Genomic DNA, 12,388 nt, shown 5'->3' on the forward strand with positions numbered 1-12,388 from the left:
ATTTGTTTGCTTTCATCTGTTTTTGTTTAAAAAACAATAAACCAAAATATTTTTTTACCCCTGAAAGTTGTCAGAGAAATGCAGGAGCAATTAAGGATTATATTTAAATAGAAATTAGGTTACTGTGTAATCACACTTGTTTCTCAAAGCTGTGGTACTCCATTTGCTGTTTTGTCAATTCTGGGTAAACCAGTTTCTACAGCCCACTCACCGACTGCAACAAGCCCCAGCAAGAGCTAAGAGGACTCCAAGTGTGAGTGACTTGCAGGTTCATGGAGTTGTCAGATCCATCCCTTCCTTCTTCATCAAGCATTGTCTGACATTGCACCTCTGCACTGCTTTTTCTAGAGCATGAAGAAAGAACTGTACAAGCACTACAGAAAAAAACAATGGGGCTGGAATTGCTGGTAGGAGAAGGTGATGAGGCAGGAGGTCCAGAGGAGGAAAGGACCACATGCCAAGGAAACATGTACCAAAGGGAAAGCACCAGAAAGCAGAGGAACATATGCACTGCAGGAAGGAGATAGAGAAGATAGGAATGTAAACAGCACTGCAGAATGTTTGAGAAAGGGATATAAATTTTCCTGAGTAAGGAGCAGTGATGGGGTACACCACTGTTGAAGGGAACCCCTGAAGGTACCACATATGGGAATTTCAGTGTGCCATGTTGGCTTTCTTTTATCCTTTCCAAGAGAGCTTTGTCTGATGGTTGTAAAAGTAGTTCAAGTAGTATTTGACTAAACAACCCCTGAGACGACAATTTCTTTTTTCCATCTTCCTCAACAACCCTCAACATGGGCACACCTGCCCTCTGCCCCCACACAGCCTCAGTACACTTGTTGACACACAAGCCACCTGTGAGCCACCCACAGGCAGAGAACACTCTGCTCCAGATGCTCTGAAAACTCTGGAGCTTGGAGAATCGTGGTCACCACACGTGTATTGCCCCAGCTCACTTGCACAGCAAGTGAGGATTCACCCATCCATCCATTTCTGACTGAACCAGCACTGTGCAAAAGGAAGGATTGGAGATCATGTTTCTGCATCAAATGTTCCAACATCATTTGCGCAAAATGTATCTCTCTTTTAATGCAGTGCATTCTCCTGAAGGCAGTCACAAAAATGGTGCTTCGTCCTATCTTGATGGCCCCATGTACTATTTGCATCTCATATTTGAGATTTTCCACTATAAGCAAGATTCCCTTCAGTGGTATTCATGAGCTGGAAAAAAGAAATATGGAGACAAAAAAAAATGGTGAAGAGAAGGAATTTCATTTTTCACCTGCACTGCTTGAACTGCAACATTTGTACTTATGAATCCTGAATAAGTGCTTGACCTTTTCATTGTTTCTTCATTTATTGTTCTCTCAGTTCCGCTTCCCACTCTCTGAGTCACTGCATGTGTTTAGGTAGTAGATGCTCTTCAGCCTGTTTCTTCTTGCTTTGTTGAATTCTGACTCTGCAATCAGATGTTTGTGCAAAAGCCCTTACTGCCAGCAGGATGCTGACATGGATTTGGGTGTATGAATGTCCTGTGTCTTCAGTAAGGTGCTTGACTTTACTTTAAAAAAGAAAAAGCCTTAGGATAATAATACATTTTAATTAAACCATGCACAACTTGGGAAGCACAAGGAAAATAGAACTCTATTTCCACAGCAGTGCTGCACAAAAACAGAGAGCATCTTTTCATACCTGTGTCTTTAAGGGCAAGAGTCATGAGACAATACCACTTGAAAACTGCACTTATACTTTCAACCTGTGAGTGGCTCCTTGTTATGGGGTTTACAATGGATTAGTTTCATCTTAAAAATGGAGATAGAAAGATAACTCCTTGAGCACACTGTGAGGTGTGTGAGCTTGTTGCGATAAGGACCTGGTATTAGTTGATTGGCATCAAAGATCATTGATGTATTTATAGCACACCAAGCATGATGACAACATAGATGCAAGTTGTCAAAGGAAGTCAGTTCCCACAGAAAGCTAAATATTTAAGGCCCACATTTTCAGATGTATTTGAGCTGAGAGCCTGCCTGTGGGCTTAGATCAGATCTAGCACAGCCAGAGGCAGAACCTTTCAGAGTTGTTTTGCATGAACTGCAAGCACTTCTCCTACCAAGTGCAGGGATGTTGTAACAGGGAGGACTCATAATTAATTAGTAATCTGGATCACCTTCATTCCCTCTTCTTTTCCTTGCAGGCCAAGTTGTTGCCATCCAGTTCAGCAGTTCAGCCCTGATCCAGCCAATACACACAGAAGCTTCTTTCTTGGCTCCTTCTGGACACCTGCCTACAGGTGCATTGCAGAAGATATACAAAACTTATAAGAAACAAAATATTTGAGAAGGATTTTATTCATTCTATAATTTTCTGAGAAGTGTGGAGGAGACAGTAATTTTTCAGTTCTAAAAGATGCTTTTTACTTTTATACCTGGGCATTGCATTATAATATTTGCTCGTGGGAAAAGCCTTAATCAAAAATTCCAGAAAGAAAGAAAAAATACAAGTTCCTTGCCTAAAACAAAGCATCCTTATGGAAACATCCTTATGATTTTTATCATTTTAACTTAGTGCTTGATGACACTTTGTAACCAAGGTAATATATGAAGCTGCCATTCCAATCTATATTTCTTACACTCTTAGGAATGGGAAAAATAATTTCAGTTGGCTGATCAGAAACTAGAAGGACTAAGTTTACAAAGAGGTAATGAAATCCATTCTGCAAGGGAACTCTAACTTACTGTTAAGACAGCTCCACTGATTGCATTTGATTTAACCAGAGTAGCTAACATGTTCCACTAAATTAGAAGTAAGATTACCAGGTAAAAATACAAATTTTCTTAATATTTCCTGAAACCTTTTAAAATTTTCTTTTGCTTTAGTAATTTTGTTTTGTTTTATTTTCAGACACTTACAAACTAAAACAGGAGGTTTATATTTGGCAGCCTAGGTCCTCACTGTTCCTCGCCTCAGCTTTGCAGTGTGGTTTTGTCCAACCAGTAGCCAATGAAGTCTGTGTGCTGAACAACTCATGCTGAAGGAGAAGCAGCTGCTCACTGACACCGCACTCTACAGCACACAAATCTTGCACTTTTGCAGAAAGAGAACAAATACTTGCAGAAAATACACATGGAGGTTGATGCTCAAGGGGTATAAGATTAGGTCCAGTGTATTGACTAGGGAAATAGCCTGCAGGCCTTAGGCCAGCGAGGCTGCCTGCCAGTGACTTCATTAGGGCTTTTGCCTATGAAAGGGCTGCCTGTTTGGATCCTAGAAACATGCATCAATACGTCATTTTGTGTGACTAAAGGAAGCAGAATGTGTCCAAAGTGCTGGCCAGTTACGGACCTCAATCTGCCTCCATTTGCAGGCAATGCCACTCTTAGGAAAACAGGTTTTGATTTGATCAGAGGCTTTTTCGATAGGATTTTTATCACTGACTTTAACTGACAGTGGCTCATGCAAAAGGTCCCCATTCTCTCTTACATCTTCCCACAACAGATACCAGCAGCTGATCTCCTTCACAGACTTTGTCCATAAATCCCATAAACCCAAAAATCTTTGCAAATTTCTTTGCATCCTCATGATAAACTTCCACACTCTCCACCCTCATCTCATGACAGTCAGGCAAACATGATGCCAACAACTCCCAGAGTTCCTCTGCTGGGAGGGGAAAAAGGAGGGAACAGGGTGTTGTAGCAAATGCAAAAGCTCTGCACTCCTGGCAGTATAAATCTCCATACATATGTTGCAAAATCTTATGAGATGCAGCTCCAGCAGTTCAAGGGCAAAAGACAGGGAGAATCCAGCAAACAATCTCCTTCTTGAGCTTCAATGCTCTCTGATACTATCAGTACAGTAGGAGTGATAGACTAATTTGGCAGACTTTGTAAAACTGCTTTGGGAATTAAAAGGTTTTGTCAAAGAGCATCAGGTAAAGGAAGCAAAAAGGACCAATACCCTAACCCCCTGAACTAGCACTACATGCAGGTACCTACGTGTACCCCACTGATGTAGGACAAAACCAGAAAAATGCAAGAATGTTGAATTCTTTGCTATATGCTAGAAAATAATTCTTTTCACAAATTATCACCCCTCTGGTCTTTTTTTCAGAGACTCCACTTTTTTCTTTCCAATTTGTTACTTTCTGAAGTTCACTGAGAATATGCACTTTAGTTGCCTTGAAGCAGCAACATAAAAATCTTCATTAAAGGACAAAATGAACGTGATTATGCTGCTAACGAAAATAGCGGAATTACTTCTGGAGACTTCATCTACAGCTCACAGCACAGTAGCTCTAATGATTTCTGGAAATTCATCAAGTATTTGTGTCACTGTAAACATGCTGTAAGTGCCACACACATATAGTTATTACTCTGCTGAATCAATATTGATTTGATCAACTTACCTTTGACATCAGCATTTCATAAATTTCTTAGTCATTTCCTCATGATGACCTCACCAAACATTCTCTAAAGCAGCACTAAACTATTTGAATGCTTCCCATCCTTTCCACTGTGCAGTTCTGGTCCTAAAATCTTACTCTTTTTTTTTTCCCGGTCTCCCCTCTCCTCCCCATTCCTTTTTACTCTGACCCTGTGCACTAAAATTCTGATTTAGCTGCAGTTACCAGCTTCCCTCTTAAAATAGATATTGTCATAGTGAAGGGAAAGGACAAACAAACCCCACAAAATCTATTTTTAGCAGATGGTCCCAATTGTACAAACTTTAGCAGGGGTTATTTCTCTCTCCCCCTCTCTTATTTTTTTTTCCTCCCCCATGCCCACCTCCCCGCCCCCCCAGTTCCTGGGTTGCGCTCCCTTCAATCTTGTCAGCTGTAAAATGGGTCTCTTTTTAACCTATAATGGATCAGTGAGATTAAAGGTGAAGTCATGAATTAGTAGCAGTGACAGCCCAGCACGATGGCCACGGCAGCAGGGGGTCTCTCTTTGTGCTCGTCCACTCTGACCCCCCGTGCCACTCTCCGCCTGTGGGAACCGGACAAGAAGAATGTCGGGGTGGGGCCGGGGGCCTCCAGCCCCAGCCCGGCCAGCGCCCCCCAACACATTCTTTCCCTGGAAATATTCTGACATCACCCCGTCATACCTCCTTGCCGGCTCCTTCGTTAACTCCTTTATGCCTTGCCGCCGGCAGACAATGGGTCCTGCTGCAGGGTGGAGGAGGAGGAGGGGAGGGAGACATCTTTCCCAGGACAACTTTTTCATAAGCTGTGGACCTAAGGCAAGCGTGGGTTTTAAGGCTGGGAGGTGGGCGAATTTTCTAGGAGTTGGGCTGTGAGGTTTGAGACGCCACTCTCTATGACAAAAAAACCAAAGTGAAATGTGACAGTAATGCAGAAAGATTTCTTTGGAGTTTTAAACCTGAATTTTTAGAGTAAAACCATCCCTACCACAAGCACAGCTTATTCAGTGGCTACATTTTGCTTTGGGAAGCATGTCAAAACTGCTCATTAAACCTTTGCAAAAATATGATGCATTTGCAGTCTCCTCCATGAGAAACTGTGATAAGGCAATATTGGAGACAAACACAAATAACAGGAGCTTCCTCTTGAGAATTCCTCATTTGGGAAATACCTGAGACCAGAGTGACAGCAACAGAGCTACGCCTTTCTGCAAATGTGAGACAGAGTGATCTTCCATGTTCATGTCCTCTGGGATATGTTTTGTCCTTACTGAAATGTAAATTTGGTATTGGCTTCAGCCAATCTTCTAGGATAAGTAGCTAGACTTTTTTTAGTCCTTCCCAATTAATGCACTAATTAATTAATTATAACAGGATTCGTTATCTTGACTGATTTACCCTTTTAGTGAAGAAAATTCACACTTCTGAACGTATTTTTCTAATGCTTTTAAAGTTCTTTTGCACCTGCACCAGAGCTATCCCATCTCATATCACTTCTCTGAGGGATATAACATGTGCAGGACCCATCCAGAAAGCATGGTTCCAGAAAACTTACAGAGGATCTTCCCAACACCATAGGAGGATCACTAAAAAACCACTTCACTGAGTGAGCAATTTCAATTTCGTTCTTGTGATATTATAAAGTCTGGTAAGAATTCACTATCTCTGTGCCTTGAAGTCCTCCTCAAGTGGGTCCTAGACATACTCCAAGAGAGTCAGGTGGGATTTAGGCCCCTGAAACAGCATAAAGGCATTTTAAGATGTCTAAATTCATAATTGTAATTCCTGTTTGGAGGCTGTCTAGCCCCAAGGAAACATTAGTGTTTGCAGGATTCTCCCATTTTCCTCTAAGAGATGCCAGAGCACTTGTTTTTGTATTATTTTCTATTTGTATTCCAAATGAGTGGTCTGGAAAACAACCCCTCCTTTAACTTACTTTGCAGATACTCCTGAGATTCACACAAGGAAATTCTTGATCCAGTCTTGGAGAAGAGAGTAAGGGAAGAAAAGTATGCATTGCAATCAGATCTCTTTTCTTATAGGACCTCATTTTGCCTTTTCTATGGCTCACTAGAAAAAGAACCTGTTAAAGATGCAGGGATATTTCCTGTAAAGCTAGCATAAATAAGTGAATGAATGGCCCAGGGAATGTTCAGGGCAGACACCATGAGCCTCTTCATCTCTTGAGCAACACATACTCGCACAACCTGCATCTGACTGGAAAGCTCACCCCAGCTTGACATCACCCTGTTTAGCCTCAGCCAGCCCTAGCCCACACCACAGGACTTGCCAAGGGAAAGAAACAGCTCCAAGGGCTTCAGGAGCAGCAGTCCTGTCTCCAGGGCTGAGCAGCAGCGGGCACCGGCTGGGAGCAGTCAGTGGAGTGTGCAGATGGCACAGTCTCAAACAGGTTTCTGACTAGATGAGCTGACAGCATTTCCACATCAGTTCATGTCAGCTGTGTAGTATCCAGTTACACTTTCTGTGGGTCTGCTGGACCTATTTCCCAGAACAGGCTCATCCCTGCCTGGCATCTACAAGGCTGCAATCCATAACGCTACATTTTGAGGACAAAGAGGAGAGCACATTGGAGTTGTACCTAACTGGCGAGGGAAGGCTGCAGGACGCACATTGCAAAACGTTGCTTGGCAACATGGCACAGCGAGGCCTGGGCCAAATGGGATGCTCACAAGTTACCAGTTACATCCCCTTCCAGATAACACCCTCCAAGCCCAGGCAAGAAGAGATCAGACTGCATCCAGCAAAGGTCTTAGCAAACTGAGCAAGTTGCCTACCTGATGTGCCAGACCAGGATCCCTGCAAAATGTAGCATCAGTGTGTGTCCAGTATCCAAAAAGCTCTCCTATTTCCTTAGGAAATTGCAGATTTAGGTGCAATGTTTTCTCTGTCTGAGAGAAATCAAACTCAGTCCTTAGGCTACAGGGTCAAGTTCTTTCTCTTTGGCATGCCACTGAGAGCAAATGACTGGATGTTCTGTGGCAATTCTCCAGCAAGCAAGCTCCTAGCCAAGCAGCAAGCACACCCTGGGAATGGGAGAAAACATCTTTCCACAAAGGGGTGGGACCAGAGCCTCATAAACCCCAGGCAAATGCACTGGACAGCAGGTGTCTGTAAAGGATTATATAAAGCACTGGATGTGTCTGACAATTAAAATTGTGTGTATTTATTTTTTTTAGAATAAGTGTTTTAGCCTCCCATGATGAGGGGGGTGAGCAAAGGATTGTGCTCAGGCAGGCAGGGCTGACTCCAGGGTAGTTGGGGGGAAGGTGCCTTGAGGAGCACTTCACTCTGACTCTTCCTCTTTCCTTGCTGGTTATGGTGCATAGTGTGGGCTGTTCAGGGGTCTCTCATACAATGTGTGGGGCTGTAGAGGCAAGACATAAGGCTCGGGACCCCACTGTGAGGAGGAGTGGCAGGTGGAAAGGAGTTTCTTCTCCTAAAGACTTCAAAGAGCTTTCCTGGAATTTGTTCCTTGCCTCACCCAAAAGAAGGAAGAAGAACAGCATTAAACTTATGGATTGGTGGTGTTGTCATAAATCATTATTTCATCAGGTATATTGCATTTCTTCTTAAAGTTTGGGCTTTTGTATTCTCTCCTCATTAAGGAAACAAGAAAATATGTGCCCTCGGGGTCTGGAGAACAGCTTGAAAACAGTCATCTTTCCAATATTAACATCAGATAGCAAACAATTAATAAATCAATGTTGAAATATATAATTATTATAAAGATATATAATTATAAAGAATTAATTCTGGTTTTGTCCATTTTGAGATTTTAGATCTGATTTCAGGTTTTGTGGCTCTTGACTAGTATCTGTTGAATAACAGAGCTTGAGCATCCTCTGACTTTGCCACAGACAGGAACATTTCATGAGTCTACCCCTCTGGAGATGGGGAAGACCCCCTTCAGGACTAGGGAAGCCTGGAGCAGGAGAGGAAGTCTTCAGCCAGGAGCTATGGCGAGGGATTAAGAAGGAAATCACCTCCCAGAGAAACAGAGGCATCACACACCAGTGTATTTTCCCTGAACAGTTGTCCCTTGTACCACCTGATCCCATAACCAGCCCAAGAGTTCTGTTCATTCCTCCACAACCCAAACCCAGGACCCAACCAGGCCTGGGAACAACTTGATTCTCCCTGGTGGCTCATTAGCAGCTGAAGAGGAGACCCAGTGGGAAGCAATCCAGTCCCAAGTGACAGTAATCTCCAATTCCCCTTCTGTGTGAATTTCCTGGAAGGCTGCAGCTCCCATTCACTCTCCTTGTTCTGCAAGAGTGCATTGGTTGGGGCTAGCACAGAGATTTGGTTCCTTGTTGTGCCTCCTGCCTGCAGCCCTGAATCCACAGTGGGGATCTCTGCCTGTGCCAGAGCAGCTTCCTGCATCCCTGCTGTTCTCTCACTGGAGACCCTGGCTGTGAGCACACCAAAGACACTGCCTTGCTTCTTTGCTTGGGCCTGGGCAATTTATAACAACTAGTGAACGCTGAGGACACACGCTTTGGCTGAGCACTGCCTGGAAATAGGAACATACTCCCTGTCGTGTCATTTCTCTGCTCCTGGCCATGCAGCCCAGCAGCAGCTCCTGCTCTGAGCTCCCGCCAGGGTTATTCCTGCCACCTGCCCTCTCCTGCCAGAGTGAGGGTGAGCTGTGCTGCCTTCTGGGAGGCATCAGCAGGGCCAGTGCTCTCCCGTGTCCCCTGCAGGCCGTCACCCCTCCTGTTGCACAAGGAGGTGTGCACATGCACGTGTTTGTGCACACACGTGTTCCTGCGTGTGCGAGCAGAGTCTGGGATATTGCTACTCTCTCTCTGTGCAGAGTGGGTCAGGATAGGGGGGCATTATTTAGTCCTTCCCCTACACACTTCCATGGGAGGGAGAGAGGTGCTATCTATGCTGGACATGGGGCTAACATGGACTATGCTAATCCTCATTTTTGCCGTTTCCTGCTTGTTGGAGTGAAAGCTCCGCTGGACCCAGGCCCAGAGGGAAGCCAAAGCACAGGGGTTGAATTAAAACCTTTGGATAAGATGAGGTACATGAAGTCACATGAAATGAAATAGAAATATCGATTTTTAACTTTTAGTAGAAATATACGCTAAGTGCTTTAAACACTGAAAAGCTGCAGCAGAGACCTTAAACACAGTTCTTGCTGCAGCAGTGTTACCTTTTCATAGAATTTCTTTCCTTTAGACAAAATATAGACAGAACTATACTGTTCATATTTTTTAGATAGTGTTCACATAAACAGTAAGAGCTGATAGAAACTGTACATGCAGATCTGTGTAATACTGATGTAATACTTGTGTCAGATTTACAATTGTTAGACCAGGATAGGTTGAGAAAAGAAAAACTAGAATCGTATGTTAATTTTATTGGTCAATTAACAAATATAATCCACACTTCTGTAAGAAAAAGAAGAATTAGAATTAGAAGAAGCAGCTGCTTGCTGCTGCTTGGCCTTATCATGTAACCCTCTTGAAATCTGCCTTCAAGAAAGCTGTGAGACTATGAAATAAAGAACTTAGCAGAACAGCAGCCTCCTCTGCTCTTTCACCCTCATCCGAAAAGGAAGGGTATCCCATCAAAAGCTCAACACCTGTTCCCTGGAAAAAGAGGGAAAGTAAAGCCAGTCCTGAACCACTGTGGGCTGCATCTTGCCTTACAGCAAAGCCATTAATACCAACCCTTTTGTTGAGTCACTAAGGTAGTTTCTTTCTGGAGGAAGGATGGGATTAAAAGTAGATTAAAATGATCAATGCTTTTCTAGTATTTCCCTATCTGTCCAGTCCTTGATCTTCAGCAAGAATCTAGCTCTGAAAAAAATATTTGCCAAAAATATTGAAAGTCAGAATTTTAATTATTTTGTCATTGCCTGTTTCTCATACTGCCCAGTTAGAAAACAACACAATAAAACATTTCATTACCCCTTACTAGCTGCTGAGAAAATTCTGGAGTTACATTGAAACATCAAGCTTTCAGACGACTGCAACTTCTATCAAATACTTCTAAAGACAACCAAAAATGTCTCCATTAGAAATACAAAAACATTTTGTGACCAATACTCTCCTAGGAAGGTTTATTATAGTTCTAAAGTCAATTCCAGCTCTGGTTTGGTTTTTTTAGATATCTACTAAACTGTATTGTGAGAAAAGTATAAAGAATTTTTTTCCATTAGATTTTTATTTTAATCACCTAAAAATCATTCTTATGGAAATGAGAAAGACAAAAAGATTCCCCAGGGACTGAGAAACTTCACTGATTTGCATCATTAACACTGAAAAGAACTTGCCTGGAAATGGCCCCTTCACGTTTTCTTTTATTTACATTTCCAGACAAATACAAAATTAATTTCAACAAGAAGGTTTCTTGTAGATTCATATCCCATTTTGATTAGTCTAGCCATTAAAGCATGAATATAGCTTGCTGTGCTTTGATGGACTGATTTAGTCTTTGTTATACTGGAATTTTTTAATTTTTTTTTTTTTTTTTTTTTTTAGTTTTTACTTCATTTATAAAGGATTTGCAACATGGGGGCTCTGAGTGATCATTGACTGTATTAACATTCATAATTAACACCAGTAATTATTAAGACGCTTTTGGAACAATTACCATTTGTGGCATGGAAAGAGAGAAAAGTGACATTCATTTAACAAAACTCTGCGGTTTCCGTTTAACGAGTCTGTCCAAGCATAAGCAAAATTGAAAAAAAAACCCCGGAGCACACTAAATATATATTTAAATGCAGAAAAATTTCTATGACAAAGTAGTTCTTTCAAGGCTCGAATCAAAATTTTAAACAGTTTACCTTCTTTGTGTCTTCTGAAGAGTTTTACGTAACAAACTTTCAGTGTCATCACTAATAGCAGTTCATGCCAAGGATTACTTTCTTAAAACTGCTACTCAAGCCCGGTGATTTGCAGTACACTTCTTATTACAGGAGACATTATGCAGAAACCCTCTGCTATGTGATGGGACATGGCAACCCTGCTGTGAGAATGCCTATCAGCGCTTCTTTTAAGGCCCTTTCTCAATTGTCAGCAAAGTATTTTTTAAGGTTAAAAGGTGTAAAATTATTCTGAAACGCTTTTCTGACCTGTCGCCTATCACTGCAAAAAGCTGTAGTTCATTTTTTTTCTAAAATTGTATTTTTAAAATGTGATAATATTATAAGAATAAAGCTAGTAAGAAAAATATAGGTTTTTTACGCTTTTCATTATATTTTTCATAATTTTTTTCAGTGCTGATACACATGAAGATTGTGAGTCCCTTTCTATTTCTGATTTTCTTCATTATGATTCTTACTTTCCTGTGAGTCAGTTATGATGTGCAATTAATGAGGAACCAGCAATTAAAAAATATCTTTTAATTTATATTTTTGTGGATTTTCAAATGAATTCCTGAATCATATTCTCTAACATAAAAGTCTAATGCAGGAGGGTCATGAAGCATAATGTCATTTTACTGGTATATAAAGCTCACAGGATCTGTCATTTTTCAAGTATTACCTGTACTTTGATTGAAACAACATTGAATATCAGCAGGAAAACTAGAAGAAGGCTTCTATTCTCAGACTGGTGGCTGGCTTTTACGGCTTTGCAAGCTGCTTAACTCTAGATTTCCCAGGCTACATGCACGATTCAAGGTCAATGATCCTATAGTTTTAAATCCTATGCACAAGAGGTTACCATCTCCCATTGTCCGTAGCTTAAGATTTCCAATGGCAGCTAACTATTTATGTGCTGGTAAAATGCTGGAAGGTATCTGAAATCACTTTACACTGTGTTTCATGGACTGTTCTGTAGCACAGTCTTATCAGACGATACTGGGGAGCTCAGCCTTGCTGTAAAGAAGCATCAGACATGAAGGGCCTGATTTTCCCATCTGATACGTGATACATGCACACAACAATGCAAGTTGCAGCCGGAGCCAAGAAGAGAAGTACAAATAG

Source organism: Aphelocoma coerulescens, chromosome 1, assembly GCF_041296385.1.
Source record: "Aphelocoma coerulescens isolate FSJ_1873_10779 chromosome 1, UR_Acoe_1.0, whole genome shotgun sequence".
NCBI lineage: Eukaryota > Metazoa > Chordata > Aves > Passeriformes > Corvidae > Aphelocoma > Aphelocoma coerulescens.